The sequence below is a fragment of the Bombus fervidus genome, chromosome 15 (genome assembly GCF_041682495.2).
Source record: "Bombus fervidus isolate BK054 chromosome 15, iyBomFerv1, whole genome shotgun sequence".
Lineage (NCBI taxonomy): Eukaryota > Metazoa > Arthropoda > Insecta > Hymenoptera > Apidae > Bombus > Bombus fervidus.
Window position 1 is genome coordinate 5,830,332 of NC_091531.1, and position 24,105 is coordinate 5,854,436.

The 24,105-nt window shown below is 41.5% G+C and overlaps 1 protein-coding gene across 1 annotated transcript in view; it reads left to right on the forward strand.

Moving 5' to 3' along the window:
* The window catches only part of Alpha-man-iib (alpha-Mannosidase class II b), a 180,384-nt gene that overhangs the window by 46,661 nt on the left and 109,618 nt on the right, over positions 1-24,105 (forward strand). Inside the window, exon 2 of the mRNA XM_072018031.1 lies at positions 20,550-20,605. The gene's annotated coding sequence lies outside the window, so the exon portion shown is untranslated. The remainder of the gene's footprint in view (positions 1-20,549; positions 20,606-24,105) is intronic.

Here is a 24,105-nt window from a genome sequence, read left to right on the forward strand (position 1 = left end):
ATCTGCGTGTGAGAAATATTCGCACGATTTATAAATCGATGTTGCTAAGAAAAAAAGAAAAATTCTAAAGTGATAGTTTCCTATGAAAGATTAATATTTTGTCCGATGTACGTTTTTTAATGACATTTTGAGCAGTTTAATATGTCGAAGATTAGTTTTTATTGATAATTCATGTTGTATTTTATTCCTCTATTAGATGAATTTATTATTCCTTTTCAGCTTTTATTGTTGTTGTTGTTTTTTTTTTTGTAATTCTACGGTCCAGTTCGTCCCATAGGAATCGCCATACTAACGTAAAAAGCTCGTTGTATTAATTTGATAATTTAAATTTGTAATATATTGGAGTATTCCGGCAAATTTTAAATTCATTTCTCGTCGATTTATGTTCCAATACTCGGACAATAAATCGGCATATTCTTCTTTTTTCCCGGTTATTTGCCTGCAATATTGCAAAAGTGTACGACATAAAATACCATAATGCGTTCTATAAACGAGTTTTCAAAATTTCATTCAAAATTGTACATTGGTCGTTGTTCCTTTCGTTCGTCCAACTTCATGTAAATTCTCGCATTAACAAAAATCGAAAAACTGACTAATCCAATGTCATAAGAATTTACATATAGTCGGAAAGAAACAACGACGAATGTACAATTGTTTAATTAAATTTTGTAACCGGTGTTGTGTTAACGATTGCCGCGAGAATTTGTCCTCGTCTTCATCCACTGAAAACCCTCTAATTACTCAACTACTCGACACGTCGGAACAGATCCGCAGGCTAAAAAGACATTAAACCTTATACCTAAGCACTAGATTCAAATAGAATCAAACATACTATAATCACTTATTAATCATGTCATAGTACCACGTCAGATAAATTTACTTAAAATTGATTGTAAAATAAACGCAAATAAAATAAAAAAATCTTCATCCACAGACATAGCACATACTGAGAAGTCTGAGCGAAAAAAGAAGACTGGGTCACCCTGTATATGTATGTGGGCTAGACCGGAACGCGACAGTTATGAGAAAATTGCTACGAACGTGAATCATATTTTTTATCGCCGTGGCGGTCGTCTTTCTAGTTTTTACTTTGTACAGACGCGGTCCGCCGTCTAACTGGAAGCTGCGAGAAGAAGCGGGCTTGATTAATCCCCGCGACAGATTTTGCGCCTCAGCTAATTACGCGAAGCGAGCACGAGCAGAAGTGGAAAGGGCTAAAAGTAGCTGTGTCGTGCTCCTAAAATCCTAGGCTTCGATGAAAATAATTCCAACCCCAGCGCGTTGCGTTCCTTCTCAGGCCTCTACGAATACCGAGAAATTTGATTAACGAGAATCGCTACGGTCGCTGTAGAGTGGATTACGTTACTGCACAGCATCTGTCGCACGATTTAACACATTGTTGACCGGCAATTTTACTGAGAATTTATCTCATGTCACCGGCTATTATTTCGTATTTGCATGTGGAAGAAAAACAATATAAATAAACTTGAATAAATTTTATTTATTATTCAACTTTGAATATGCATTGGACAAGGTGCAGTTTATCAGAAAAAATGCTAATTTTTTGCTAAAATTAATAAAAAATAAAATATTGCTATTCGTCAAATACTGATCTGCACGATCTACCTCTTTCATGTGCTTATTGTATTGTAATATGCACGTAAATTTAGTGATATTTCAGTGGCCTGATATCAGATTCACTACCTTCTGATACACTATCATTTTCCAAGTCACCATAATTTCATTCACGATCACTCGGATAATCGGATAAAATCATTGATACGTTCCGTCATCGTTGAAATTTTGTTTGCTACAAAGGACGCAACCTAACGGTTCCTATAAGCGAGAGACATAGCTTGAGCTATGCTGACCAACGATTGCACTGTATCATCTCCAACAGCGCACCGAGAAAACGACGCTGATACGAAAAGAAAGCGCATCACGAGTTTATTCGTGGCCGGTCAACAATGAACAGATCAGGAAAATACCGAAGTTGGTAATAGCGGAGAATACATCTGTGAAGAAATTATTTCTGTTGAGAATCGTGGACCTTAATCGGCGAAATAAATATATAGGAACACACAGAGTACACTTGGAATTGATACGAAAATAGTTTTAGATTTATTTAATATGCGATTGACAAGATATTCGTGGATACATATTTGCGCGCGTCTCAGCACTCTCTTTCTCTCGCCATCTTCTTTACCAGATTACCATCGGAGCTGTACACGCACATACTTCCACACACTCATACTCATATATGTGTGTCACTAATACGCGGCTAATTTAACGTAGCACGCAAAATTACACAAATCTCAATAATTTCAAATATTCCTGTGTTTCGACTTGTATCGTGTATACTTTCTCTGTACTATTGAGTCGCTCGGAAACTTCGTTCCGATTCTCAAGGAATCTGGTCCACGCGAAACGTATTGAAAAGTTTCTGGCCGAAAAACCTGAGAGGTTGCGGAAGGCTGGAATATTCAAGTCGCCTGAAACATGGAGATAAATCGTGGAACAAAATGTTACCTATATCATTCAATGAACGTATGTCGAATCGAAATGTAAACCATCTTTCCCAAGTATTAACCAATTTCCTACCTGGACTATCTTCTACGTTTTCCATTTAGTTTTTCACGACAGTCGGTGGTGCGTCGCCAATGCTTAGCGACTTGCGAAGTAGGATGGCGCGTGAGTCCAACTTAACCCTTAACCCTTTCGCTTCTTCAGTCCAGTCCACCGAAGTACCGTCACTGAACGGAAACGCGCGCCAGAAATACGCACAGTGTGCGTGGTTGTTGTATATACGTTTTCCTAAGTCTTAAATAACAATAATTCTTGTAAGAACCGTATATGAAATGTCGTTTCACTGTCAATGGATCTAATAGATTTTTTAGCACGAAACAGCATACGATCGTTCGGATGTTTGAAATATATTGCGTGAAACGTTTAGATGTTGTTTCAACAATGAGTAACTTTAAGAAGTGATTAATCCAGTATGTCAAAAAAATCAGCAGAAAATGTTCTACTGATAACGAAAAAATATTATTAATTACAGATAGCACTTGTACATGCGAGGTGTACATAAGTCGTGATAGGTATTACCGGTGTATACGATTTTTGTCTTCATCCGGGTTGCCTTCTCAGTTAGGAATTGTGTAAAAAACCAGATTGTGAGTGCCGGGATTCTAACCTGGTCTTGAACGTTCTTAACCAACTGCGCTAACCACTGCCGTCGTCCGGTCGAGGATAGGGTCTTTGTGTAGCAAGCCACGGGACAGAGACCGTTGGAAAGTTTGCTGTCGAGTGCCGCTACATATGCATTATTTGGATGCCGGATATACGAGGTGCCGGACTCAGGAATCGTCGCATGGTCGCCGCCTATTTGCGGCGCTCGTACCCACAGGTCATCTCGCGGGTGATGAAGCGAAAGGGTTAGCGTTCCAAGTGTGCCTTTCGAGCACCACCGATGTGCGGTGCTCTACTCCAAATGTATTTTTGGCTCGTTATCGGTAATTGTTTACAAATAAAAAACAATACTCCTCAGTGAGTACTGTGAGACCTGTGAACTCAAGCCCGGTTTGCATCCCAACGAATGTTTTTGGAGAGCTATTCTGTTCGCTCGATCGTATCAGATACGTGTTGAGCGTTATCGCAACACGTTTTGTGTACAGTACAGAGGGACAGAACGTAGAAAAGTGTATTTCTCTGATAGAATGGTATCGTTGAAAGACGAGAGAGAGAGAGAGAGAGAGAGAGAGAGGGATGAAGGGTGGGAGGATGGGCGTTCTTCGAGGCCTCGTTCGTTGGAGCTGCGAGTTCCTTATCGAGTTAGAAGTTTAAACCGGTGTAGAGATGAAGATTAAGGGGGTTGGCAAGTGATTCCAGCGGCGGACAGCGATCGATTATTTACGAGAGTTTCCGGGGGGCGGGGGAGGGAGAACGATATCGAGAGACAGGATATCGCGTTGGATCCGTTATATCGGAATTGAAATCGAATTAAGGAGTTGCCACGCTTCGTTACGGCAACTTCTGATACGTTAATTAGCGCCAGTGCTGCTGAACTTATCACCTTGCAGATAATTAGACCTCGTGCACGCCTGCCAGGTATTCCGGTGTCTCTGGCAATTCGAGCTCGTTCGTTTTACGCGCAACTTTCTTGCCGTTGATCTTTCCCATCGCGCCGCCATTTCTTCAGCCGATACACCTTTCAACTCATCGTCTTATCGTTCGTAATCTTCTAAAAGGTCGTTTATACCTGCCTGCACTCGGTTACGAACGATCTCCGGAAGACGTTACGAACGTGTCTGAATAATCTCTCGTTTAATCAGTCGGATGTTCTCCACGAGTATACTCGTCACGAACAAGTGCCAGTGTTCCGCGTTACGACGAGTATGTTCGTCGTGCGTAAAGAGTAGCTACAATTGTTGCCGTTTAAATCGCTGTTTAGTAATTGCGGTAAATTGCAGTGATAACATTGAAAAATGAAACAGTCTTTTCGTCACAACATTGTCTCTGGCTGTTATGATACAGAATCTCTGACGAATATACTCGTCGTCGTTTACGTTTACGTTTTAGCTACATGCTTTTCGTAACAGCTAATTGGTTAATCGTCGTTATCGGTGAATGATCTTAATGGACTTTCGAAATGCTATTATCGTGGTCCTTAAGATCGCCTCAGTTAACCTTTGAACGATGTTTAATCGACGCGTATCTTATCGGCTTTACACAGCCTTTGAAAATAATCTTGTTTCGCTGTTATATCTGGCTTAGTCTTTATCGACCATTAGGAGACCTTTATCGGTCATTAGACCAACTTCATCGACCATTAGGTCGCCTTGATTGATCATCGGTAGAATTTGATTGGCAAGTCATCGATCTTTACGTATCCTTGCCGCCCTTTAAACATCAGCGATCAATGTTCGATTCGATTTACGTTTAACTAACCTTAATTGATTGCTAATCATCTGCATGTTTATGTTAATACAATACACTGACGTATAACGCGGTTCATACGTTACGCGCTAGACGAATGCGCGCTATAGGGAATCGTACTGTACGGGAATTTTTCTCCTATAACGCGCATAATCTAGAGGAACATAATTGGGACGATTATTGATTATGTCAACTTTCATTTTCTATGTTTTATCAAACAGGACAGTATTACAAAGATATTGGGTTGGCAATTAAGTGATTGCGTCATTTACTATTGCCACCTTATCACAAAATCCGCAATCACTTAGTTGTCAACCCAATAAATGGTATATTTACAAAGTCGATTAAAAAGAAACATATTATTGTTGAGAATTGTGGATCTTAATCGGCGAAATAAATCTACAGGAACACTTAGATTGCGCTTAGAATTGATATCAAAATAGTTTCAGATTTATTTAATCTGTGATTGACAAGATATTCGTGGATACATATTTGCACGCGTCTCGGCACTCTCTTTGTCTCGCCATCTTCTTTACCACATTACCAACGGACCTGTGCACGCACATACTTTCACACATTCATACTCATATATGTGTGTCACTACTACGCGGCTAATTTAGCGTAACACACAAAATTACACATATCTCAATAATTATTAATAAAAAATCTTCTATTCCACTGAAGTTTAATAAAAACGTAATTTCACGAATTTAGGTATTTCTAAATCGACAAATACTTTTACGTTCTTCGTTATTGGTCAATCGTACACAAATCGCGTTCCAAAGTCTTCGTGTTGGTGCAAGTAGATGTCCGTTTTCAGTGGTCGAGTCAGCTTCACATACAAATTCGATCTTTTCGATGAATCGATTATCTCGCTGTATTACGTGCTTTTTGGCGCGTTGTAAGAAGAATCGCATTACACGAAAACGGTAGCCGCAACACGTTTGGCTTGTTCTAGGAATTCTAACTCAATTCAAGGAATTCAAATTCAACTAGGAGTTGTAAGAGCTCGCGTTATACGCCAGTCTACTCTATTGCTTCTGCTGTATCATCGAACTGAGAGTCAGGATGTCTGGTAGCATAATGCGAATACAACGATACCAGAGACGCGATAAATTCTCCGTGAGACGGCGATATTCGTCGAGAATTAACTCTTAACGCTTCGATTTTTAATTTACTCCAACTTATTCTCGTTATACTTTGATTTGCAAGTTTTTAAGTGTCAGATTTTAAATGCTACAACGACGTGTAAATAATATTGGGTTGGCAACTAATGATTGCGGCTTTTGTCAATACCATCTAATGACAAAATTGTAACATAATTTTGATTACAATATTTGTATTAATTATAATTGAGTAATGCGTGGAATTTTTTCAAACATTCATTAGGATGCTGTTCACAGGTCTCACAATAGAAAACTGTTCTTTTACCGCATTAATTCCTATCAGTGCTGTCACTATAATTGCTTTCCAAGTCAACAGCTACATCATTATAGACGCGAAAATCGAAATTCTCACCGCCGCTATCTAAATTTTCTTCACAAAGATAATCCATTTTTCTTCTCGACATAATTAAAATAGATGGGTTTACGATAACATAGGTTCGGATCTGACTGTCTTTACCGATCGCTTGTAACTCACTGACGAGTATTATTTTTTATTTGTAAACAATTAATGGCCGCTGTCTGCCCCGTTTAACGCTGTTCGTCGTACAGGGCAGAATAAACAAACGCGAACAGTAGCGCGATAACGGCGATCGAATCGAATCGAACGGTATAAAACCCGTGGAAAATCACGGCCGATGTTTCATCGATTAGAACGCGATTATCGGTGCGCGCCGCGTGCGAACGTAATAATACGTCGATTGTTGTCGGTTGCGCGACTAAGTAGGTTGGCAGAATGGGAAATGGATTCGCGACGTGGAGTCGCGTGTCGGCGTCGTCGCCGTGCTGAATCGTCGCGAAATTACCGCAGCTGGTTGCTGGTTAGAAAACAAACGGTTGTTAACGATTCGATCGCGTTTTGCGCGGGGGGCGGATACTCGACTGCGTCGCTCCGATAATTTTCATTCGTTCGAATAATAATTCTGTGAGTGTAACGCGGGCTGCCGGCCGAATTAACCGCGATTCGCCAGTCGAAACTCGGCCAACAACAATACACGGCCAATCGTTGCTGTTTGCACGCGCGAATTGCACGTCATCGGCCGCGCCGCGTCCACCGTTTGCTATCGATTGGCCGTGCGAATTTGCACGCCAGGATGTTACTTGGGAAATGGAAAAAGTTGAGCTGGAAATATTGGCCGGCACGCTGTTTAACCCTTTAACCCCGTGGACTGCCCACTCTTTACGAAAAAGCACATCGTGGGCTGTTTATTTTTTAAGAAAGGCATTGTAGTCTTCTACACATTTTGGTTTTCGCTTTGGTTTGCTGGTTTGACAATTCATTTCTCTTGTTTCGATGAAATCATCAGAACGCCGGGTGGATAACATCTATACGTCATTTTTATCGCGCCACTTTTAGCCTAAATTGAATGGTTATGCGAAAACGTATATATACGTTCATAGCGCTTGAAGGGTTGAGAGGCTGCAGATCGTAGATGCACGTTTCTTGCCGGGCAAAATCTAATCGAGTTGCAACGTCCCAAGTATCGGAACAGCTTCGAATAATAATAATACGAGAGAAGGCGGCGTGCTTCGGACTTTAAACTCGCTCGCTTTATCGCTGATAATAGTTTAATTGTTAAACGAAGTTTGGCAAACTTTGCTCGTTTGTTTTTTTCCCCGTAAAGGGATAGCCAATATCGCACGGAAAGTTGCTTTCGCGGTGCATCTGTTTTTTAATTTAAACTTGGCAACCAGGATTTTCCGCTCAGGAGTTTGGTAGTCGATCGCCGCGAGTTTGTTTACCGATTTATCGACCCTCTTAGTCTTCATTTATCCGTGTCCGTTGCTCCGCTTGAGTTTCGGTCAAACCAGCGGCTCTTCCAGTGGCAATCTCGCGACGAGTACGATGCGCCACGGTGTATGGCAGCTAGAAAAATCCAACAACTAAGTTGCTCTCTGTCGCTTAAATTTTCCATCCATCATGCGCTCTCCGCGAGCATTGCTCCTTACCGCTACTTACATTTCCACCATTAATCTCTCCAACTCTGTCTTTCCGATCTCTGACTCTCGTTTTCAACCCTCTTTTACCATACTCTCGCCATTATTTCTATTGTCTTTTGTATCGCGCTGTTGAAAAGAACACACACACACGGACGATATTAGATAATATAATATAATTATAAATATAAATATAATAAATATATATAATATGTATTAAAATTATAAATATAAATATAATAATAATTAGAATATAACGTGCAATTGTCACGTAGGAGACACAAGAAATCACGAAATTGACCGGTGATCTGCTCGCGTCGCAGTTCGAAAGTTTCACAAATAAGGTAAAGAATTGAACTTTAAATAGAGTGGTACGAAAAAGAAAATAAAATAAAATTTATTGTGCGAGTTCAACAGAGTGACGGTTCACAGTGTTAGAACAGAGAATTCTTTTTTATTATTTAATTTGTACTTTGCAATTTGTCCAGCTGGACATTTAGTAAATTTTTCTAACTCAATTTCTAAGTAACATGTGGATGGCTAACCCCAAAGGGATATCATCTTCGAGTTTGACTATTTTGTTTCTTTAGTGAGGTTAGTGGGGTGTTTTCTTTTTAGTCTTCTTTCCATGAGAGTTTTGCTCGCTTCAGCAGCCAGCTGGTTTAGATGTGTTGCTGTTCTTCGCTTGTATTTTTCTGCGTACCTGCTGATTTCTTCTTCAGAGAATATCGAGAACTGATTTTAGCAAGGTTTATATACTAGAGGTTTGGTTCCTATTGCAGTCCAGTTCAGAGATGGCCATGCTGTCACTGTTTTCTCACACTGGAACACTCTCTACGTTGTTGTTTCGATGGCCTATGGGATGTTAGTTAGAACCCCTTGGTTCTTCTATCGTTAAGTTTTGGTTCTGTGACGCGGTGCTTTCTGCACGCTCACTCGAAGATGGTATCCCGCTGGGGGTAGCGATCCACATGTTATTTAGCAATTAAGTTAGAAAAATTTACCAAATGTCCAACTGGGCATATTGTAAAGTACAAATTAAATGACAAAAAATTCTGCACTCTCGTTTATTTCTCTATAGAATTTTAAAGTGGATCCCCAAAGTCCATGCAACGTGCACACAATGTGCAGCAGAACTCGCCGTTGCGTGTTGTTCTCGACAGTTTCTTTCTTCGTAAATGGCGAAAGTAACCTAACGGTGTATGTATAAGAAGTAGAAAAAAACGAAAATCGAAGCTACGAATTTACTCGGAGGCTTCGTCACCGGCCGACTGCCAAATGGTAGCAACGACGCTCATGCGAAATGTGCTCGGTCGCCGCTCTCTTTATCGCTGGCCCGGCATAAATATTCCCTTTGCTTCCAATCTCTCGTCAACCACACGAATTTCACTCGCCACGCTGCCATAAAATCTGAAAATAACTCGCAAGGAACGTAGGCGAGTCACGAGAGTTTTGAACAACAGTCGCATAGGAAACATAATGATATGTAAATAAGCAGTAGCTGGACGCACGAGCGAGGGCAACGTCTTTATCGGCCACGGCGATTCGCTGCGTGCGGAACGGGTCTTCGTTGGCGACTAGGTCGTAAATAAAAGCGGCGCGGAAATTACAGTGGAGCGTAACGCCGTAATACGCTGCACATAGAACGAAGAAAAATAACCGACTGCTGCTCGCTGGGTCACCGTTTCTCCCTCTTTCCGCTACACCTTGCGATCGCTTCTTTCTTCTTCGCGCAGACTTTCCTTCTCAATCGTCTGAACACCGTTGACACAGTTCCTTTTTCTTGCACGATACTAATCTACCGCGGTCAGGGTAAATGATCTCGCGCGTTGTTCTCTGTGTCGCTGTTTTATTGGGTTGGCAACTAAGTGATTGCGGATTTTGTTATTACGTGGTAATCACTTAGTTGCCAATCAAATATTTGATCGTCGTCAAGGAAGGAACAGATAGACGTTACGACCGCTGTTTTACCTTCTTATCTCGTCAGAATCTTCGAGAACTACGGTCCTCGGAAGTTTAATTCTCGTTTCCGCTATTGTCATTTCACCGTCGAAGCGATCATTGCCTTTGTCTCTTTGGTATATTATTGTTAAGAATTGTGGATCTTAGTCGGAAAAATAAATGTATAGGAACACTTAGAATACACTTAGAATTAATATCAAAATAGTTTCAGATTTATCTAATATGTGATTGACAAGATATTCGTGGATACATATTTGCTCGCGTCTTAGCACTCTCTTTGTCTCATCATCTTCCTTAGCACACTACCAACGGAACAGTTGTGTTCTTCTGTTTTACGAGACGCTGTGCACGCACATACTCCCACACAATCATACTCATATATGTGTGTCACTAATACGCGGCTAATCTAGTGTTTCTTTATTTATTTATTTTGTACTTTACAATTTGTCCAGCTGGACATTAATTTAGTGTAGCACACAAAATTATACATATTATCTTGAACAATTGTTCAATTAAAAAATCCGCCCTTCCGATCTTCGTGCTCGATGCTTACCTCGATCGCAGAACCTCGTGTCTGTCTGCGAAATCTGATAAAATTCCCAGATATCTGTATATTAACCGGTTACTAAAATTTCAGAAAGAAAGCGAAACAGCGTGCGATCGTCTGTCGTTAGCCCTCGAGTAGCCTAATCGTTCATGCACCCCTCGTTGAATCCACCCTTTTTCGATCAGCCGTCATCCTTGCACCTGACAGAGAGTGCAAACGCTCAGCTGAAACAGTGCTCGAAAGGGGAACGCGAAAGGAAGGAGGGCGTTGATGAAAGGAAGGACGAGGGTAGCGTTCGGTTGTGCGCTGGTGGTACAGGTCGTTCGTAGTCACGGACCCTGCGACACGGCCCATGCCAGGGGTTGCTGCGACGTTTGTTACCCCGGGAGAGGGCGTGTGTACCGATTTACAGTCGGCAGTCACGGCATTGGGTCCGCGCGATAGTGTGGCGTGGGCGTCTTCCTTTACGTAGCCACGCGGCTGTCGTAAATAAGGCGTTATCTGCGACGATTTTTCTTTCATTTTCGCGCCCTGTCGCTCTAAATCACACTCCCACAGCTCGCTGCGTCCACGAATCTCCGTTGCAAGTTCTTCCTTCCAATGATTTGCTCGGCGCCACTCTAGGGACTTTTGTACTACTGCAGTACTACTGGACTAATGGAACCTACAACAGGGTAGCACCGTAAGGTGTTGAGTTAAGGCAACCGGAGGTGAACCGCGTGATCAAGCTACGGGGAAAGAACAGAGACTGAGATTTACAGTCACCAGATGTTATAAAATAAAAAGTTACTTTTTTAAATAATAATCTCTCGACACACTCTCAGGCAACGACTGGCTCTGTATGTATATTTTTTTTATTTGCGTATTGTTACTTATGTATTATGGCCAGTTGATGGAATTCAGTCAATTAAGGCAGACAAAGATTAGCGTGATACATCTAACGGTTCTATCCATCGTGTGGTCCGGTCAATTATCGAATATTAGGAATGTTTCTGTGCCATTGCCACGTATTAGTGAATTAATCTTAAGCTCGCTTCTCGTCGATTCGTACACATTTTCACTCGATAGTTACAAATATATCCGATTTTTCTATTTTCTATGGCTAACCTAGGGATCATCTTCGTCCTTCCCAGACTTTGATCACACGGTCTGCCTAAGCTGGCTCTACTCCGTTGATAAAAAGTATCGCGATAAATAGGCTAGTCGAGCATCTCGTACAAAAGACGTATCGCCAAGTCGAATTAGTAGGAGGATGAAAATTCTGGCGAGGCTGTTCGTAAATGGCGGAACCCTGAATAACTTCGTTATCCATCGTTTCTTCGAATTATCCTGTCGATATCTCTGGCTGATATTCCGAGCAACCCTATTTTCCTAGATATTCCTCGTAGATATTCCTAGATAAAAGGATCCTCTGAAACGGAAGGAATTTCCATAGTCGGATGATAAAGAGAAGGGCAAGTGGGGATGGAAGTAGATATCCAAGGAATACGAGGCAAACGTTCTCGTTGCATCTTTTAACATTGCGAAGCGAACACTGGGAAGAGTACGCGTGCCAGCAACGAATGCACGGTCTATCGTCGTGCATGGCCTTTTCTCTTCGTGGTCTTGTGCGTGCGCGCGGACCTATTTAAATATTTACAACGGCGCGGAAGCTGCCGGGCGCCGCTTTTATTTGCCAGTTCGTTTGCACGAGACCTCTAAATTGCCGGCACTCCGTGATGGAATATTGACCGTGGTGAGATCTTGTACACCGAGTTTGTAGGCTCGTCCAATCAACCTTGTTTCCGAGAAAATGAATATCCTTGACCTGGAATCTGCCCGTGATTCCACCCGGCCTCGCTCATCATCTTCTTACGAATATTATTACGACCACGTTACTTCGTGAAGTTAAATCTAATTCAGTTCGTCTCATCTCCGCTACCCCATAGATTTTACAGAAAATTCTAGAAATCTGACGTACAGAAGTATTCGAATCCGACAGAATTACAGCGAAATCTGGATAACGAATTATTAGCTTGGCAACTAAGTGGTTGCGGATTTTGTCATTAAGTGCTAACTTCAAGAATAACTCTGCATTTTTCTTTTGTATATCCGTGATCTGCATACCGTTGTTACGAAGACAATAGAATTTAGTGAAACAAAAAAATATTCTAAATAAGCAGGGGTTCATATTATCGTGTCTTTGAATATAAATTATGATTTGGGCTACAAGGTCTAGAAACAAAGGAGCTATAAGCAGATTTCTATCGCTGCTTCTTGTAGCCTTCAGCTAGAGCTACAATGTTAACTCTTTGATAATATCCTTTGCTATAAATACATGAACCGGCCCAATCAATCTTCTATTGTATTGTAACATCGTAAGAGCGAGGATCTGGATCTTGCTGCGTCTGGATTGGGTTCTTTATCTCGCAGTGTCTGTATCTGATTGTCCATCTACGAGCGCCTAATTTCTCACCTACCTATGTGGTTAATGTAACGCCATTACACGATTGTCTGAATTTTGCTGTCACGAGCCAGGCGCGAAGCAGCTAAAACAACGACAAAGCCGATCTTGAGAAGCAAAAGGATGTTGGTTGGATCGTCCGTGGAATTTTGTTCGGAGCGTGACTGGGACGTACTTCCGCAGCTGGTGGTCTGTGTATCGCGGCACGAGAGACGACGACGGGGCTTACGAGCTTAATGACGAGACTTAAACAGTCCCTTTGGAAGCTGGTTGGCCGTGGAATCGCGAAACTCCATTGTCCTGCTGTTTCCATTGCAGCTGCCGGCGTCCCAGCTTCCGGAAACTGCTTCCTTCGACGCCTCGTCACGCTAATGAACGGCATCGTGACTTCGTTAATGCCATTAGTCACAGGGCTAATCCCATTGACATGTAGAAATTAGATTTCGCTCGGATGTTAGCCTTTGGGGAGGCCAGTTCCTCCTCTCGAAAGCAAGTTCCGCACGAAATCCTCGCCGACCGGTTACGCTTTGCCTCCATTCGTTTAACTTGCTCGATAAAGGTTGCTCGGTCGGTTAGGACAATTAGACGATTGTCGATTATTCCGTGGTGGACTTTGTGTTTCCCAGATGGCTCGGCTCTTTCACAGTCTGCCTCGCTGATCTCCTCGTCTTTTCCATCATCGCCGAGCTTCACTTTCCACTCTAAGGGGAAATTAATTAACGAGTTTGCAACTAGCCAAGTTGGGTTAAACAAAAAGTAGCGAATATTAACTCTTGTACTCGCATCGGACGCTTAACCTATTGGCTTTACTTCAGCTATAAATTATGCATAGAAATTGACTAGCTGGTAGTCAACTTGTTTGACTTAGTAATAGCGTTAGGAATTATTAAACCGAGGTCAAACGAGCCAGCGAATATTAGCTATCGTCGTCTTATCATACGCACGAGCGTTTAGGTTTTCGCTGAATTAAGCGTAGGTAATCAGCTGACGTAATTAAGGTAAACGTAGCAGATATAATTAACCTACGATCGACCGATCATCGCACGTGGATAAGAAATAAAATAGTGAAACTCGAAGATGGTATCCCGCTGGAGGTAGCCATCCACGTGTTATTTAGCAACTGAGTTAGAAAAATTTACCAAATGTCCAGCTGGACAAATTGTAAAGTACAAATTAAATAATAACAATAATAATAATAATAATAATAAAAAAACGTGAATAATGTCACGTAGGAGACACAAGAAATCACAAAATTAACCGGTGATCTCGCGTGGCAGTTCGAACGTTTCACAAATAAGATAAATAATTAAACTTAAGATATAACGATAAAATTTATTATACGAATCCAACGGAGTGACAGTTTACAGTGTTGGAACACAGAATGTCGAGAGCTGATTTTATCAAGGTTTATAATATAGTAAGTTGTCCGGAAAGTGTCTTTCTTTCACAAACGTGTTTTTTAAAACAATACACCTTCATACAAACGTGAAACCAAGTCTGTGAAATGTCGCGGTGTTTATCTCGACAGAACAAAATGGATCCTACGTAATTCGATATAATAATATAATATAGCTAAAAGCATTGTGCGTCTCATAAAACGAAAGAAACTTTTCGGACAACGTAATACTATGTCGAAGGTGTCGCCAGGGCCCAGTTCAGAGATGGCCATGCTGTTACTGTTTTCTCACACTGGAACAGTCTCTACAATGTCGTTTCGATGGCCTGCGGGATGTTCATATTGAGAATTGTGGATCTTAATTGCCGAAATAAAAGTAAAGGAACACTAAGATTACACTTAGAATTCATATTAAAATAGTTTCAGATTTATTTAACATGCGATTGACAAGATATTCGTGGATACTCAGCACTCTGTCTCAGTGTCTTTACCAGCTTATCAACGGTACAGTACAGTTGCATCCATTTGTTTTACGAGACGCTGTGCACGCACATACTCCCACACACTCATACTCATATATGTGTGTCACCACTACTCTAATCTAGTGTTTTCTTTTTTTTATTTAATTTGTACTTTACAGTTTTTCCAGCTGGACATTAATCTAGTGTAGCGCACAAAATTACACATGAGGTGAATAGGCCGTCATAGTTGTAGTTTCTGACGTGTTTGTGTAGTCTCCTTAGTTAGTGCGCTAAGCTTGTGTGTGTGAGACAGGTTCTGCTGCGGGTTGCCGCTGGGGTACTGCTGCATTTTTCTTCTCATTTTTGATGTCGCGGAAGAAAAATTGAACTTCGGTCACTGGGATTTGAACCCGGGTCCCGAACGTTCGTAACCTAAGGCGCTAACCACTGCGCTGCCATCGTCCGATCGCCTTGGTTTTTCTATCGTTAAATTATGTCTCGGTGACAATAACGTAGATTGGGATTGCGAAAATTAGGTTAAGGAAATAGCGAGTATCGGCTTTTCTTGCCTCTCGCTACTGCAACTCGTAAACTGTAGCCCTATCAGGAGTAAAAAATTAACCGATAGCTCGTGTTATTTAGACGATAGTATCAAGAACCGCTTAAGAGAGAGCAAATATTATCGTTGGCATAGAAAGCGGCGAGCGAATGTGCGATAATTCGGTGGATGCTCGATGTGCAAGAATTCTCTGCTCGTTTTAGCTTTCGTTAAAAAGCAAACGCATTACGTTATCCTTAAAAGGAAGTTGGTTCCCGCGGGACCCGATGTTATCGAGCTGGCGGTCGGAAATTTTCTGCACTAGCCACGAGGTGAATTCAGCGAGGTGAGAGGAGCGGCAAGGAAACCGGATAAAGGGCAAAAGGAAGCGGAGACCGCGTCCGACATATCGATTGTTCGCCGACCGATTATTTGCACCCAATTATAATTATTGCTGCTCTTTCAATTTCTCTCCTCCCTTTACTCATTCTTTTTCCAATACTTCCTTTCATTATCGCGAAATTCTATCTTCCTTTTCTTTTCCATTCCACGTTATCTCTGTCGTTTTAATTCTTCCGCGGCTGTAATTTCATTTCACGCGAGACAGCAAAAAGTCCCAATACAAACTGTATTAAATATAACGCACGTTTAATTTAATAAAGTCAATTTACTTGCCGCTTTTCTACCGTGCAGTTTCATCTACCGATATTACGATCTTCTCGCTATGGATTTTAAGGCCTACGATTTACTTGGCAGCAAGTTTCTTTGGAATTTAACAACACCACGATCTATTCTTTCGCCTCGTTTTCCACTAATTTTCAGAAAGCTAATACGATATTTTGTGCATCGTTATGCAAACGACGATCGAGGGAAATAATGTTAATTTTGTAGAGAAAGAGAAATGAAAAAAGATAGACGATACTCTAGTAGCTTTGATAAGTTTGGCAAAGCTAAAGTGAAACTGACTATCCATCAAGCGGGAAACCTAATAGGACAGCATCTACCTCTCAGGTGGAAGTTGTATAGCTCTTGAAGTAGGATAATGGGAATCACGGCCGAGTTCTACCATAGACATCGCATGATCCAACGGGTTACAGGACGTAACGAGCTTTGGCAGTTCTGCCAGAAACTACCACCGTAGTCTCTCGTCTTGTCACGATCTATGGCTGAATTTCTAAGTAGAACATGGTCGGTTGTAGTTGCTTTCTTCGATCGCGATTTCCGCGAAATCTCGCCAGCATTGAAATCCTTGTTTCGCGTAGTCGTATCTCGCGCTTAGGAAAATGTCAATAATTCTATCGAACATTTTTCTGTCATCTTTCGACGATGATTCTACGTATCGTCCATTCGGGAGTTTCTTTCGTTTCTCGTACGACTATGCGAAATCGAGCAGATGAGATTTGCGAAGAGCTTTCTGCTAGAAGCTCCTTCTTCACACAGTTTCACATTCCGAACAATAACATTGGATAGCGTCGCGTAAAGTACTTTCCTGGCCTCTGAGACTGTTCGAGCGTCAGCTCTTCTCAGTTCACGTAGTAAAACAAACGAATGTATCGGATAAGCTTTATCTTGCTCGCATTTAACGAGGAAGAAGGGTACTGTACATTCTCTGGAATTAAACCTCTACTGATAATTACCCGGATAAGGTCCAACTCATGGCACTGCTCGTATCCCTCGGATTTTCAATTTTCAAGACACGCTAACTCTTTCGAATCTGCCATCCCAAACTCGACAAGTTTTCATCTTTCCTCTGAGCAAGTCTAGTCTGACTGTAGATTATATATCTATGACTATAAATGGCAATAGTGGACTTCCACTAGCTTCTTTCAACCACCAAACACGTCGAACGATGCGCTCTGGAGAGCGCTGTTACGAATTACCATCTGATGACAAAATCCGCAATCACCTAGTTGCCAACCCAATAGATCTACCGAAAGTATAATAGAAACGTGCCACTAAATGACGTTTATATTGCTTTTTACTAAAATTTTCACTTCTTATAGTAAATGGTACTTCTTTATTTCACACGACGAGTATATACGTCAACCGCGTCGAAATAAATCCAAATAACGTGTATATTCGTCGAACGCGGTTAACTAGTTAAGGGAAAGTCCTAATAATAGTGGAAATGACCGGTCAATTACGAGAAACGAAAAGACGAGCATTTAAAGAGATGCTACTGTACATCTAGAAATTTGCAGGAATTTCTGTCCTTTTTGTCTTTATCGAAATAATTCCAAGATGCAAGCGCAGTGCAATGCAGCGTAGTAGAACGAATTTACAATTTTATTGAGCGTTCTTATTGAAGTAATTACTTGAGGAAAAACTCCACATCTTTACTTTTGTATATCCGTGACCTGCACACCGCTGTTACGAAGAGAATAGAATTTAGTGAAATAAAAAGATATTCTAAATAAACAGAGGTCCATATTATCGTGCCTTTGAATATAAATTATGTTTTGGATCATAAGGTTTAGAAAGAAAAGAGCAATAAGTAGATTTCTATTGCTGTTTCTTGTAGCCTTTAGCTAGAGCTGCAGGGTTAACTTTTTTGGTAATGTCCTTTGCTATAAATATATGAACCTGTTCACTATCGTAGTTTCTTCTATCGTATTGTAACACTGTAAGAGCGAGGATCTGGATCAGCACACACTATACTTATACTTATTTCAATATGTTTTTCTATTACAAATTCATCCACTCGTTCCTCTATCAGTCAACCTCAACAATATATAAAAAAGGAAACCATATATGTAATAATTAGTATAATAATACATATAATACTTAAGAGTCAGATGGTGTTTCTAATTATGAAACTTTGTGGAATCCGTATATTCAAATTCTTTAATCAAAGACCCAGTTCAAGGCTAACATCTATACAGGTTGTACTTATACCTGTACTTATTCCGATATATTTTTCTATTACAAATTCATCCACTCGGTCCTTCATCAGTCAACCAAAGTTGAACACGTTCAAGAGTCTCTTTAGGTTCCATAGTGCAACAAAATCGTTTTCTTAAAAACTTGTACCGTTATTATTAATACAATATATTTATACGCGTTTATCTACCATCGGACATTTTACAACTGTAAATGACAATAGTGGATTTCTGTCAACTTTAACCACAAACGCGCTGCACGTTCAACGTGCAAAAGTCCCTTCAGGCGTCGTCATAAATCACGATCGCATTTTTCTCTTATCGCGATCCAACCGAGCGTAAAATCACGAGATACCAATTAGAGCGGTTCGCAAGATCTTGCGTGGAGATCGATCGAGTTAGCTCGAGATCCCGCAGGGGCAAATCTCAGCGAACTCGAACCTGTACACGCGTAATAATAGCGTACGCCGTGGCACGAATCGCAACGATCGCGAAAGGATGTGTGGCTGGTAAAGGGAGTGAGACGAGCAGCCCGGTCACGAGGTGGATCCAGTTTCCATGGATATTGGTTATCGATCGGGCAATCCTGTTTCCTTTATCGCGTGTCCCGCTATAGTGTCGCCGGTATTCCAGCCCCGTGGCTCCTATGAAGTCATAAAGTTGCAACGGGGTAAAGAAACTTTATGCGTGATATTATAATACGTATGTCTCGCATGAATTTGCCCTCTCTCTTCCCTTGCCAGCAGCCTGGGGGTTGCTTTATTGCGTTTATTCTAAATCACCGCACGTGCCCGGAAATCCTGTCCCGTTCACGTATTATATTGCTCGTCCCGACGCTGTATCATCGTCTGCCGTGTGATCATCCTTGCGAGAAGGAATTTTTCCTTCCTTGCTTTTGCTTTTGCTGGTTTTTTCATGGCAAATTCGTCGATACGATCGTCCTGTTGAGACGAGGCCAAGTTGGCGTTAGACTGTCAGGAGCGTTGGCTTCCACGTTCCTGACTGCGATCATCGATTAGGACGCGGTGCTAATTTTAGAATAGGATCCTGGCTCCCAGTTGTACCCTACGATTGATTATGACGTTGCAATGGATTGGACGTTACGGTTTTAACGTTATATCGCGTCTGCTGCACGGGATGCAGCGTCAGATCCCCGCGAAACTTTAGGTCCGCGCTCAATCTCAGTTGAGGTGTCAGGTCTCAGCCTACAGTCTTGCGCCTGAGCTATTGGTCAGGTCGTTGGACGTTCCCGTATTAGTATCGCTGAGTGGGCTGCTATTAGAGTGCAATTCGTTGCGATATTAGTATTGGGTTGGACGTTTAAAGTTCTACCAGCTCAGATAGGACTCCTTTGCTTACGTTGCAGCTTTGACGCGTTGACGACGACAGATGCTAATTAGCGTCTCTCCTTTTGCAACCGTTGGTGACGGGTGAAGCTAATTGCTTAGTCTTCAAAAAAAGAAATAATTCGTAAAAAGCACTCGCTGTTATTATCGTTATCTGAAAATCTCTTTTGATCAGTTAGCTGGTGCAATCTCTTTGAAAAGCGCGTACCCAAAACGTGTCGCGAGTATACTCGTCGAACACAGAGTATGCGTGGCTGTTACAACAGAGAACGAAGTTGCAACGAAACGACTGTTTCGTTTTTTAATTTTATTGCCGACGGTGTTGCGAATTATCGACTAACGTGCGACCTGTCAGATCCAACCGATCGCGAATATGATATCGCGAACCTTAAATGGATTAATAACGCTCAAGGTGAAGGAGGTTTAATATATCGACTGTTAGTGTAATTTGCCACTTTATTTGCACTTGCTGTATACAAGCAAAGTTGATGTTCTGAACACGACGGTTGTAAGATCTTGTTGAGACTGCAGTCTTTCACCCACACTACACGACGCTTTGTTGATGATCGTCTTAGTATGTTGCCGATACTCTCCACCAACCGTTGAGTCTCGTCAGTCTATCGTGTCTTCTCGGCCAGAGGTTTTCCCTGGGGTTTTCCCTAACCTCTTAGTTATCAGGTTTACAGTCATTCGGAATTTTCCAAAGAAGGAAGAGGTGCTGTCCGAGCCATTAACGTACGGCCACTGAAAATCCCAAACAGACGGGGCTCGTTGTAGCACGAAATATCGCCATTGCTTCATGACGAGTATACTCGTCAAAAACAGGCAACTGGTTAAATCGGTGAAATTAAAACGCTAAGATCAAAGTACTACATTAAACCAATAAAACTAGTTTACGAAAACTATTCTCCCAATCTAACTCGTTGCTACTATCGTTTCAGGTTTCTTGGATCTTGGCTCTACACGCGAAACTGTACGCGTCTCCGATCTGAAACAAGTAAGTGCACAATTATTTATTTTACTTTATCGATATCATCTTCCACCCGAAACCATAACAATAAACTGATTTTATTTCTTAGTTAGTAAAGTAATTGGACGACGTGTAAATATTTCTGGAAAATTGAAATCTTCTCAGATTTCTTCTCTTTTACTCCGTAAACACGTCGTCCCGTGTTTTATGATAATCGCGCAGCTTCGATCAACTTGCTGCCTTGACGAGATATATCGCGCAAACTGCTTTCTCTTTACCCTCTTTACGCTACCAAGACACTGTCGTCGCTTCTCAGACCTTTTGTTTCTTCGCGCCCAGCCATGGAACGGCGTTCACGATGGATCGCCGCTAAATTACGCGAATAAATTGCGGTCTAACTGTCTTGTACATTGTTTGTCTTCATCCTCGCCCTGGTTTCCACCGCTTCCACCGTTTCCGTGGCCTGGCTCGAGCTGCGGCACCTTTCAACCGCAACATTATCGCTGCTGGATGGCTCGCTTCCACTGTATCATCGCGTGTCCTCCGTATCTCGCACACGTGCAGCGAATTTGTCTGAAAGATGAATTTATTCAGCCAGGTATTCCTCTATACGCGATAATTCAGCTTTTCGTAAACGAGACTAATTAACCACGCGTTTTCATCGTTTCAATGCACGCGATTAACGTTCCTATTCGAAAGAACGAACGATTTGCTTGTACGAAAGATGACACAACCGACGACGAACACCGAGAGAAATTGAAAAGAAATGGAAGAAAAAAGGGAAAAGGTGAAAACTGTCGTAACGTCGTGGCTTCTCCGTGCTTCTTCTCAATTTATGCAGTCGATCAATGTGCTTCCCGAACGACTCAATTACACGTCGCGATCCACCAACAGTTGGCACCTGAAGCTTCCCTAACTTGCTACAACTTTTTCCCATTCTGTCCACCCTTGACCCAAATCTCACTAATGGCATTCTATCGATTCTGGCTACCACCTGCGTTCGTCTTGCAATTGTTCCATAATTGCGCAGCTGTTTAATACGATATGAGGCACTTGCAAGTAGCAGAATTTATCGTCCACCGGCGCATCTGGCCGATAAACTTCTGACTCGACTCGTTCGTTGCTGTTTCACGACGTTCCTATCTCGATGCTGGCGGTTCAAGGCCGTGTCAGAACGAAATCACTCGCGTGGAAATATTTTCAAATTTCTCGTAGAAAAATTAATCTTCGAAATTCGTTTCACCTTGCTGATCCGCGTGTCCCAGCAACGAGCCTCCCTGCTGAGCTTCCACGTTAAACAATACTTTTCCAGGGTAATTTAGTCAGAATATCATCGATACCGTTGGATGAAAGAGGAATTTGGGAAAATTTTATGTCAAATGTTTCGCACGTGCGGATCAATTATCGAGAAAAGAGCGTTGGCTGAGCGTGTTCGGCCGGGAAGTTGCTTGGCGAATTTGTCAGTGCCTGAGCCAGCAGCGGGGAGTTAATTTAACTTGCTTGCAGGATTTCGCGTGCCACGCTGGCGTAATTAAATTTTGAAGCAACGTAAACGAGCAATTACTGCGTCTCGCAGTCGTGTTTTCGACGTGGACCCAACTGCCCGGTCACCGTGCAATTATTTGCTCGCGATTGATACCAGCTCTCCTCCATCGATGCTTCTCCACCAGCAGCGGAGAATTTCGTCGAAAGACCGCTAAAGGACCCTACGAGAGAGTTGCTCCGGGTATACTCAGTCGCCTCTATTTTTCTCTTATTTTAGTAGATTCCTAGTTTCGTGCTGCAGCGCTAACGATATGGTTTCACACACGTTGCAATTTCATGAACTTACACACTGATATAGAGTGTGAGTCTTTCAAGACGGCGACTTAACACTGCAACTACCACAGCAGTCAAATTTCACTGGTTTTATAATTTTATTTTAAAATTCCTACTTCGTGTTATACTTTTTCCCGCGATGGTGTAATGACTTTCGCAACGATAACTAAAAGAATAATATATAATGAATTTTATTTTCTTTTTTATGTATTCGAACTGGAAATAATTTTGTATTAAGGCTACTTATACCAATAGCAGTGAAAAAGACTGGTACTTGTCAAAGTGTAAAAGGATCCTGCAATCTGTTTATCGAACCCCAATTAACCAGTTTCCTCGTTTTCTACAACTTGCCACACGTTTTTAAAATTTCTACCGCGTATCCTTCGATACGACGATATCGGTTATCAGGAAAATTCCGGATCGATCGCTGGATCGCTAGATGCTAACGCTAGAAATACCACAGCAATCAAAACGACTGGTTCTACAATTTTATAAATGTGTCAACCCTCGTTTAGAGATCCCAGATGGATTAATAATAGCAAAAATGTATTACGTAAAATGGAATTGCTTCTGTAAGAAAGTAATAAATCAACGAATATACAAATATTCTATTATTACGTATTTTTTAAACCAGCCATTTTCACTGGTTTTGGTAGAAATAGCTTCGTGTTAACTGTCGGTAGTTCTAGCGTTAAAGTAACTCGTGAATTATTCAATACAGTGCTCAAATCTGTTTCTATTATCTTCCTTTTTATAAGGATCACCTTTGCTTCTTTAAACGAAAGTCTAATATCTTTTCTGAAATTGGGACAAATGGTGAAATTTTGCACAGAAAGGTATTGCACAATGGGACTGAAAGTGAGTGTACTATCTCGCTAAAAAAAATAAGATGATAACAAACAGATTACAGCACTGTATGCCCACTTAGATACTGTGCAACTTTTGTTCGAGACGTCGTTTCGTACAACGAACAACTTGCGAGTTAATTTAAGTCGTCGTGTTAGGAGACTCAACCTGTGCAACGATTCCATCTTGAAGTGTTTTAAACACGAAGAACGTGACGCGGGAAGATGTTCGAGAAGGTGATGGATACTTTGAGGAATTGTATCTCGAAGAATATCTCTTCTCTTTTTCTCTCTTTTTTTTTTTTTTTTTTTTGAACCTATAGAGCTACCGCTACATCGATTGAAATTTCGTTCTCGTATTGAAGATACTAAAATATCGTTTCATTGTTTCGATGCTGTGTGCATGCCGCTGAGACGACAGTAATAAATGCGAGACGCGATACTCGAGGCACCCTTGAGACCTAGCCTTGAATCATGCGAAGTGGAAAATCCTGTCCTGTCTGAAGCCGATCATCGGACTGTACGATCGCGTACATACAGTAGAACCTCGATAACTCAGAACCTGTATAACTCGAACCTCTGCATAACTGGAATATCTCGATAAGACTACAATTTTCTCTGTTTCTTTGCGCTCTGCCTATGGAAGCCTCTGCAAGTCGAGATAAAATTTACCTTGGAATTATTTCCAATTTAATTGGAATTATTTGCCATCGCCTGTCCACACGCGTTCTTTGCACCTCTGTTTTAACTGGAATTTAGAATAGCCAGACTTCGCTATTGGTCGAAGTTTATCGAAGCGCGCCTGTAGCTACGCTGTGTGTCAGAAGATGCGAGAAAGCAATCGTACGATATTCGATAGTTCGA